The 9,487-nt window shown below is 40.9% G+C and overlaps 1 protein-coding gene across 1 annotated transcript in view; it reads left to right on the forward strand.

Moving 5' to 3' along the window:
• Nucleotides 1-9,487, forward strand: part of LOC104619151 (contactin-associated protein-like 5) — a gene marked incomplete at its 5' end in the record, with an annotated part of 56,627 nt that overhangs the window by 26,180 nt on the left and 20,960 nt on the right. The gene's annotated exons all lie outside the window — the stretch shown is intronic.

Here is a 9,487-nt window from a genome sequence, read left to right on the forward strand (position 1 = left end):
GTCCTGTTCTTTAAGTTCTTGAAAGCAGATGATATTTGAAGTAAATATGAAAAGAAACCAAACCTGTAATAGAAGTGAGCTGAATTAACACTCTGCAAAAAAGCAGCAAATGTCATCAGTGATAAGCTACTGATTTTTTTCATTTTAATAAACTAGAAATCTACTGTAATCTCCTCCTGTCTCTAAGTCAGAAGCAGCCTTTCTGTTGAAGGCGTGTAAATTTTCATTGCTTTTGCCTTGCATGTCTGTTGAGCTGCACCTCCAACAACTTTTCTGAAGCAAAACCAAAGCTTTTATCATTCAGTGGTAAAGAAAGGCAAAAAATCAAGTTCAGTCTTTGAGGCAAAGAATCTTTTGATTCTGTTCATGTGCACTCTGGAGTTCAGTGGGGCAAAGCTACAATAATTAGGGAAAATAGGACTTACTGAAGCACTGGGGTGGGTTTGGGGGGTGATTTTGCTGATTCTTTCGCTTTACCACCTTGTGGGTTTACCTTTTGAGAACACCTTCTGGCTTACAGACTTTCAACATCCTTTGAACAACCTGCAAAATTTATGTGACTGAAGTGGAAAATGGTGGCACGGTTCAGGTATAGTTATTTTTAACAGATCAGGAGCAGGAAAGTGAGTTGTATTGGGAAGTGTGGGAGACAGCTTTGTTGTGGCAACTAGTTTTCAAGCAACTGTCTGTCAGTGACTTAAGAATTGTTCCCAGACTAGCTCTGGTTCACAGCCATTAAATGATTTCATGTGGCAGATATAGGACTATATATCTCCTAAATATAACTTCAAGCAATTTTGTAGTTGGCCCTGAAATCTTCTGTTATTTGCTGAGTGAGAGGCCAGTAAGAGTTTGATTGGGAATTGTGAATGTAAAAGAAATGTCCCCAAGTTGCTTGTAAATGGGAGGCTGGCTGTGGCACCATGAGTAGAAAGGGCTGGGGTGGCAGGAGATCTCCCAGTCAGTTTCTTTACGTAGAGAAACTCCTGTGGTTAGAAACACCTCTTGTACTTTGGATGATTCCCTGCTATAAGCATGCTTCACAGAAAATAGAAATGCTGATTAGAGTTTTCCATTCAAATACAGCACTTAAAAGTCTTTGAGGGAAGAGGTGGACTTGGCACCCAAAACCAATTTTTTTTGTTTGCTTTAGCATATGGCACTCTAAATCTCTAAGTGTGCAGAACTAACTTGAAAGAAGCAGCCACAACATTCCACCAAAAACTCTGGCAGATTTCTTCATCTGCTTTCCAAGAGGAGAAAACTGAAAGATCTATCTCATTAGCTGAATTCATGGACATGTTTGTACTCATGAAGATCATTTTGCTGTACTGAAGGGTCAAGAGTTGTTCTGGGGACACACAAGGGAAAAATAAGGGAACTGTAATTGGGTAGCATTGAGCAGGAAAGGCTGAGCATGCAGTTAATAATTGATATGTGCTCTGCATATATGCAGACTGACTTTGAACTTACTGGTATCTGGCATAAAACCCCAGACCACAGCTAGGAAGAAAACATACATTCCCACTTGCTCGGAGGAGGTGTTTGTTTCCTAGAAGACCTAAGTTCCTAGTTCACATTTTGCAGTTGAAAAGTCATTTTTATTGTTGTACTTCTGTGGAGCTGTCCTGAAACGGGTGAGGAGGAAGGACAAAGTGTCACAGGCTCCTGTGTTTAAATGGAAGCTGCAGATATATATATGCTCTTCAGTAGTTCTGAAATGAGGGTCTTTTCAGAACGCATTTTACCAAAACTTTTAGCCCTGAGGATTGATAGCAGTAATTTTTCAGTTATTCTTATACGTGAATTATCTGTGTTGTCGACAGAGAGAGCTGTGTTCATGAGAGCGGTAGTCCAGCAGAATGACTGGCTCAACTGCTGCCTTGGAGCAGTGCAGCTGTTTCCACAGAACATAGAGCCCAAGCTAACAATACTTGGAAAAGCTAGCCTGGGTCCAAGCAAACCTCCTTCTCTATCTGGCTTGTAGTATCCCTATTAGCATGTTAATTTTTCCTGTAATTTATCAGTTATGCTGGCTGGATAATGAGAAGGTGACTTCGTCCTTCTTGTCTGATGAAATTGGGTGTTTATGCCTTAGTTTTCACGAGTGAGACTGGCCTTCTGGAATCCCAGGTCGAGAGCCAGGAAAAAGTCTGATTCAGACTTTCAGAAAAGTCTGAAAAAGGAAGATGTACACTTGGTGGAAGAGGATCAGATCAGGGAATTCTTAAGCAAACTGGGCATACATAAATCCATGGAACCTCATAGGATGCACCCATGAGTGCTGAGAGAGCTGGCAGATGTCATTGCAAGGCCATTCAAGAGGCAATGGGCACAAACTGAAACACGTGAGGTTTAATCTGGACATCAGAGCACTGACACATCTTGCCTAGAGAATTGTGGCGTCTCCATCCTTGGAGATATTAAAAAACTGTCTGGACATGGCCCTGGGCAGCTGGCTCTAAGTGTCCCTGCTTGAGTGAGGGGATTGGACAACATGACCTTCAGAGGTCCCTTCCAACCTCAACCATTCTATGATTCTGTGAAAGGTTGCAGACATACACATCTGAAGGTAAACTAGTGAAAGTATATGTGTATAAGCACGTATTTTGCTGCAGAAAAGTCATCACAATGCTACCGTTATATTGTTATTGTACTAGGATTGTTACTAAGTAAATGTTTCATCCTTCCTCTAATTTTCTCCATTAGGTGACTTAAGAACACAAGTCAGTTCCTTGTGTGCCAATGGTTGTGGCTTGTTATGAAACTCAAGTTATTTCCCTTGAGAGTTCGCTATAATCAGAAGGTTGCTGATTAAAGAATCCAACTTCTCCAGTCACAGAGGCTGGCATAACCTATGAAATAGGCAGTGCTTAGATGGACTTACTGGTCAGAGGAGCAGAACATTTCCCAGAGATTCATGACCAGCCAGGAAGCATCTATAGAGCTCAACACAAACAAGGATCATTATCCCCAGAAAGCCCATTAATCCACAAAGTTCTGTGCTGTCTTTATTATGAGTTAAGAATGAAAAGGAGGTTTGAGAAGAGAGGCATATGATTATTTTTCTCTAGTTTTATTTGAAATATTATTGCTTGCTCTCCTGCTCCACAGACATCATGTAGTGCTCAAATTGATTGTTTCTTTTTTTGTGTTCAGACCATCTTATTCCATGTTCTTATTGTTGAACATTATGGTTATTTGTCAGGACAGCATGCAACAAGTCCTTGCTCAAACAGGTATCTGTACTGCCAAAACTGAAACAGGAATGGTTGAAAGATATTAGGAAAAGAATGGAAATTATAAGCTAAGATCTCGGTGAGGGCAAGTTGGTATGAATTCCTTGGGGTATCACAACAGAGGATCTCAGTCTTTTTTGCCTGCAAGCTGTTTGCACGTAGTGATGATGCATAATTTGCAAAGGCAGGTTGAACTTTTGGAATAAAATTCATAGGGTGATGCTTTTTATTTCATTCACTGGGTAAAGAATAAAAGTTCTTCCTGTCAGCCTGTCTGCTGTGCTAGTCTTAAATGAAAAGTACAGTGTGAGACGACAGCTTGGCAAGATTCTTCTAGATACAAAGGTGGGTAAACCATAGGGCCTATGGAGTGTCTGACCATGAGAGACTAATGGCATCCAGTGTGTGCTTAAAGACAGGAAGAGAGATCTGAGCATCAGATCCAATAGCATCATACAGATAGCTTTTGTTAATGGAGGGTCTTAAAGTGACTTTTAAAATTCCACAGAATGTGTAGAAAAGGTATAGGTTAAAATTTACCAGAATAAATCTCACCATCAGAAACCAGGTAATTTCAGGGAGATTTAAGTGCATCTGATGTCCTCAGCTCTTTCCTTCATCTTTACATTCAGTCACCTTCAGGGAAAAAAAGATAATTAATCTTAGAATCATAGAATAGTTTGGGTTGGAAGGTACCTTCTAAGGTCATGCAGTCCAACCTCCCTGCAATGAGAAGGGACATCTACAAATAGATCAGCTTGCTCAGACCCCCGTCCAACCTGACCTGGAATGTTTCCAGGGATCTACCACCATCTACCACCTCTCTGGGCGACTTGTGACAGTGCTTCACCACACTCATTGTGAATTTTTTTTTTCCTTATGTCTAGTCTAAATCTACCCTCTTTTAGTTTAAGACTATTACTCCTTGTCCTGTCACAACAGGCCCTGCTAAAAAGTTTTTCCCCATTTACGTAGCGTCACTTTGAAGAAGAAAGAGCAACCAGTTCTTTCACTAAAAAGAAGTATCTAGGAATGAAGAGATAATGATAATAACTAATCGTATTTTTTTAAATTGCTGCTCATCCAGACATTTCATGTCATTTTCCAAAGGATGTTAACATTCATCTATTTCACCAATGGATAAACCCTGACACAAAGAAGGAAGACAGTTTGTGAGCAGTCATCAAGCTGGTAGATCCCAAATTGTGGCAGTGGTCTGTCCATCGCCTCCAGGATACATAAATACACCACTGTGTATGCTTACCAATGAGCTAAACTGAAGAGACAGTGTTTAGTATTATCCCATATCCATAGATTATCCTTCTTCCCATTTTAGGCCCAGCCATATCAGCATGGACATGAGCTGTTTTGTTTAGATGAGTGTTCCCCTTAAAATCACTGGAATAAGCTCTGTGTTTAAGCCACTTGGTATGTACACGATGAGCTCTATGACTGTGGTTCTCTGGGTCATCTTTTAGACTTGCAATATTTTCTAGCGTTGGAGCAAGAAGCATCTGCCAGTTCCTTTTTAATTGCTGGTCAGCCTGTGTTAAGCCAACTGGCGGCTGGTGGGAATGAGATGTCTACAAAGGTTAAACGCATTTGTCAGTCACGTAAGGGAACCAGCTACATTTGTTGATGTTTAAGTGACATTCTCAATCTGGCTCCAGCTGCCTAGCAGGATTGCAAAGTGAACTGAGGTCATGGGCCTCCAGGTAGGCTCCATTAGGGGCTTTTGGGGGTGTGTCTTTTTCTAAGTTGGAGAAATGCAACATGAAAGTGCTTTTTCTTAACATAGGATGGCCTGAATACGATCCTTATGTCCTGAATGTCTCAAGCATTGAGTGGGAGGTGTTCAAATAAGCACTTATTTTTTTTACTACCACGAGAGATTAGGAAAAATTAAGAGGGTGGATTTTTTTTAAACCCTATAAAACAGTGTCATCTAAGCAAATGAAATAGCTGAGTATGTTCAACAGTTTCACCTCTTTCTTTTCTCCATGCAAAACAAATAGCAAGAATCACCTCCTAAAAACATGCAGGTAATTTCTTAGTTAAATGCCATTGGACACTGAAGAGATAGGTCCTGTTCTTCGGAATCACCAGCGGCGCTTCCACTGAAGAGTAAATTTACTAAGTAAATATCCCTGGGGAGAAGCTGCTAATTAAGGAGCAGATTTCTTAGCCAGCTGCTCCTAACTGAGAAAATGTTGGTTCATTTTTAAATATCTAGGCTATGAAGAGGGACACTGTCATGTTGAAGCTATGCAAGTTGCCAGAGAGATATTCTGTGGCAGAGATTACTGAAAACTGTCATGCACTGTTCTGCAATCAGGAATGAACAAACATTTCCACCTTATGAGCTTCAAATTGATTTCTGGGCTAAATACTTTTTTTTTTCATAATAGCAACATCAATAGGCTCACTAATATATTCCACCCCTTGTTTAATTGGTGTCTTCCTTAATTATTTTCTCTTTTAACTATAGCTAGGTGAGTGCTGAGGGTGGATGCTGTGGTGTAGTTAACATCTTACAGTCTGACGAGGGTGACTGCCAGTTTGAGAGAGCTGTAAGAGGTTATGTTGGTCCTAAACTCCTTTGTTTCTGGGTGCCTCTGAGGCAGGAGTAGTCCAAGGCCTCTTTCCTAATGCAGTGTTTCATTATTTTATACATACACATTTCTCCCAAATCAGAGTTGTCAGCTGCCCTGATTTAAATTATTTTTCCTGATGTTATGTGATGGTGATAAAGTTGCACGTTTTATGTGTGCCATCCACATGTGCTCCCTGAACTAGCCTCAGCTTCTCCAAGTGGTGCAAGATGTCTTGCCAGCTGCTTCAGCCAGTTTAAGTCATTAAAAAGTGCTGTTGAAGTTGGCAGAGATGTTGGGTTCAATCTGGGCTCATTTAAAACCAGTTTCTGTAAATGAAGGTCCTGCAGAGAAGTCTTAGACTCCAAGGGCATGTCTTTCCCTGGCTTGCTGTTTGGTGCTTCAAGACTAAGTGACACAAGACCTGTGGTCCCAATGACATGTGTGGCAAGAACCTTCCTTATGAATGGTGAATCTATAGACTAAATTCCTCATATCCATTTTTTTGTTTGTTTTCTGCAGAGCTGCTTTTAACCTTTTTGCCAAATATCTAGCACCGAGCGAGATCTTTCAAGTCAGGAAGCCTCTTCCTGAGCTAGAACACTCTCTGTAACATCTTCCCATGTTCCTTGTTCCAGCTGGTGATTTAAAAAATACTATTTGATTTGCAACACAAGCTTTGGCAGTCACGAATGGATGTAAAGTTAGTGGGCATAGGCCACAAAGCTGCCAGATGTTTCTGACATTCCACTCAGGCACTGCTGTAGACACAGGCAAAAGAAAGACAACTCTCCTGTTGGCATGTTCAATGAGAAAAGGTTTTGGACATAGAATATGTAACATCATGGCCAAGATATTTCTTCACACTATGCAGTTTGGGAATATTTTTTTCTTCTTCAGGCTGAACACTTTGAAACCTCTAGCCAGTTTAATGTCCTTACTACCACTAGACTTAAAAGCTGCTACTAAATCTTTCTTGTCCTCAGCAAAAAGGTAGAAGCAGTTTGAAGGCACCAGGCTATTCCTGTAGCTGCCTGGAGGTTGGTTATGCTGACACTGATCATTAGGGTACTGCTAGCAACTAGTAACCCTGGCTTCCATCACCACTGAAAGAGTTTCCTGGGAGTGGTTTGTTTCAGAAAAGTAATTCCCAACCTAGACACCAGTTTGGAATGGCATAAACACTGCCCTTTGGTCTCTATTTCCCTGAACTTCCCTCTGCAGAAGGGGACCCCCAGGAATCCTGCTAAAATGGCTTTGTAGCTGTTTGGTATTAGCAGAGAGGTCATTCAGCGCTACAGTCATAGATTGCACTACTGCAGATTACAGATTGAAGACCATAGTGATGTATAGGAAGCCAGCTTTGATACCGGTAGTGGTCTCATCTGAGTAGTGTGGCAGCCCACATGGACTCATTTCCTCCAGAAGCGGCGAAAAGAGGCTACGCTGTGCTCTGTAACACTGTGGCTAAACTATGCCTGCTCCCCTCTTGGGCTGTTCTGGAGCTAGCACAGCAGATCTCCATGCTGATCTGCAGTCTACAGAATTTGAACCTGAAAGGGGTGACTATAATAATCACGTGTGAATCTCCTCTTACCTAACACTGCTGGGGTAATATGCCCAGTAAAATTTTCCAGCCCAAGGCCAAAAACATGATACTTCTCTCTTTCCTTCCTCCCCTATTCTATGGGCTTAATAGAAATTGCCTCCAGCAATTCTACATACATTACAGAAGGAAGAAAAATACAATGGGCAGCGCATTGCTTGAGCATTATGGCACTCTAGGTGTGCATGCTCAGACATGGGGAGCTGAAAAGAGGATGACAAGCATGCTGCAACAAGACTGCCAAAAATTACACCGCTTATGATTAGTGTGAATCCCTATTGTGAGGCCAAAATGATGCAAAATAGAGAGAAAATAGAGAATAGGGAGAAAAGGAGCTGGTTTATGCACAGATTTTTATTTGCAGTTAGTGACGCTGGGCTGATGTGATGGAGAAAGTCAGTGGACCAGATAATCAAAATTCAGAGGACAAAAAAAAATTCTTAATAATAATCTTAATTAATAATCCATTTATTTTGCCTGTCAAGTAGCAAAACGGCAATATAATCTGCCAGACAAATTATTCTGTACTCTGAAAACAGAAGAAGTTTTGGTACTGAATGCAAGCCAAAATCAGCTCTCGGCTACCCTGGTGTAAATTGAGAGAGACCTCTGGAGAGATGAGCACATGTACTGCTTGTTTATATTAATGTAGATTTGACCCCAGGCAAAATGCCAACATGAATTCAATGGTTTTGAAGAGCAGCCATCAAAAAAAAAGTTGCCATCGGAATTCAAAGCAATTTGATAAAATAAGATGCTATTCACTGATCTCTTTAAATGATCCAAGGTAAAATTGTACCACTATAGAAAGTAAGATCTGTTCTTAATGATGTCAAGAACCTCCTCCATTGTCTCCCAACAAATGGAACAGATGGTTTCTGGTTTGAAATCAGCACTTATCTGATAAAGTCAATGGATAAATCCCTGTTTGCAGCAGCTGAGAGCCGAGATAGATTGCATGTCTTGCTGGCACTCTTTGAACACAAATGTGCTGGTTGCTGTTGATCACCTGGGTATAGCAGTACCATTTATACTTTATATACTAGTGCGTTCATAGCATTTGAAAAGAGCAGAGATGTTTTTTCGCATTTACAAATTAAGCAACTAGTACAAGGTCACAGACCAAATCTAGGCCCTGTTCCATTTTTTGCGTTACACCCCTTTCAAAGGCTCCAGGTAAGAGGCAGCATACAAAGTACTTCTGCTGGGACATGATTTTTAGTTTGGCCCAATCTAACACTTATGTTACACTATAACATCTTAGTTTCAGCTTATTCTGTGTGGTCATCTCAGCTATGGTGTGCAGGGTCAGGCAACCTTTTTATTTTTATCGACTCTCCCACTGCCCTAACGAGCAAGTCTGAAGAAAGTCCCTTAACTTCCTTGCACTTGGGATTTTTTTCTCACGTCTTTCTAGAGTAAAGTGATTGTAAAATGTTTACACCCTCATTCCCTGTTGATGCATCTTTCATTCAGTACCAGAAAATGGGATTGTGATTTAACTTGGGACCTTTAAGTGTGGCATTCATGGTGACAGACAGTAGCTCCTTGTCCTGGCTATGCAGTGAGGGGATGGGGACTTTGCAGTATGATTTGGGGCAGCTGAATCAGGACCTATAATATCAGACTGAATAATTTAATAGTTGTTACTGATCTTGATCTCTTCACAAATTCCCCTCTAACATTCATGACTATGTGTGAGAAAGTAAATGCCTTTTATCTACTTTTTTTTTTTTTATTTTCACTTTAAAAGCTCACCTGATCCAGCAGCCCTCTCAATCAGCTAAAAAGCCTTCATCCTAGTAATTCATTCTCATTTTCCCTCTCGTTTTTGGAAGCTTTGTTTCTATCCTCCAAAGCTCAGAGAGCAGCAGTGCTCATCTGGGATATACTGAATGTTATAAAAAGTGCAGCTCTTAGAGCCTGAGCAGCCAAATATCCTACTGAGGAAAAAGGAGGAGAGATGTTCTTAACTGGACTTCGCGTCCAATATGGAGGGACTACCAATTTCACTGTGAGCTGTGTAGAGGTGGCAAAATTCCCCCTCAGCA

This window comes from Phaethon lepturus, unplaced genomic scaffold, assembly GCF_000687285.1.
Source record: "Phaethon lepturus isolate BGI_N335 unplaced genomic scaffold, ASM68728v1 scaffold12704, whole genome shotgun sequence".
Lineage (NCBI taxonomy): Eukaryota > Metazoa > Chordata > Aves > Phaethontiformes > Phaethontidae > Phaethon > Phaethon lepturus.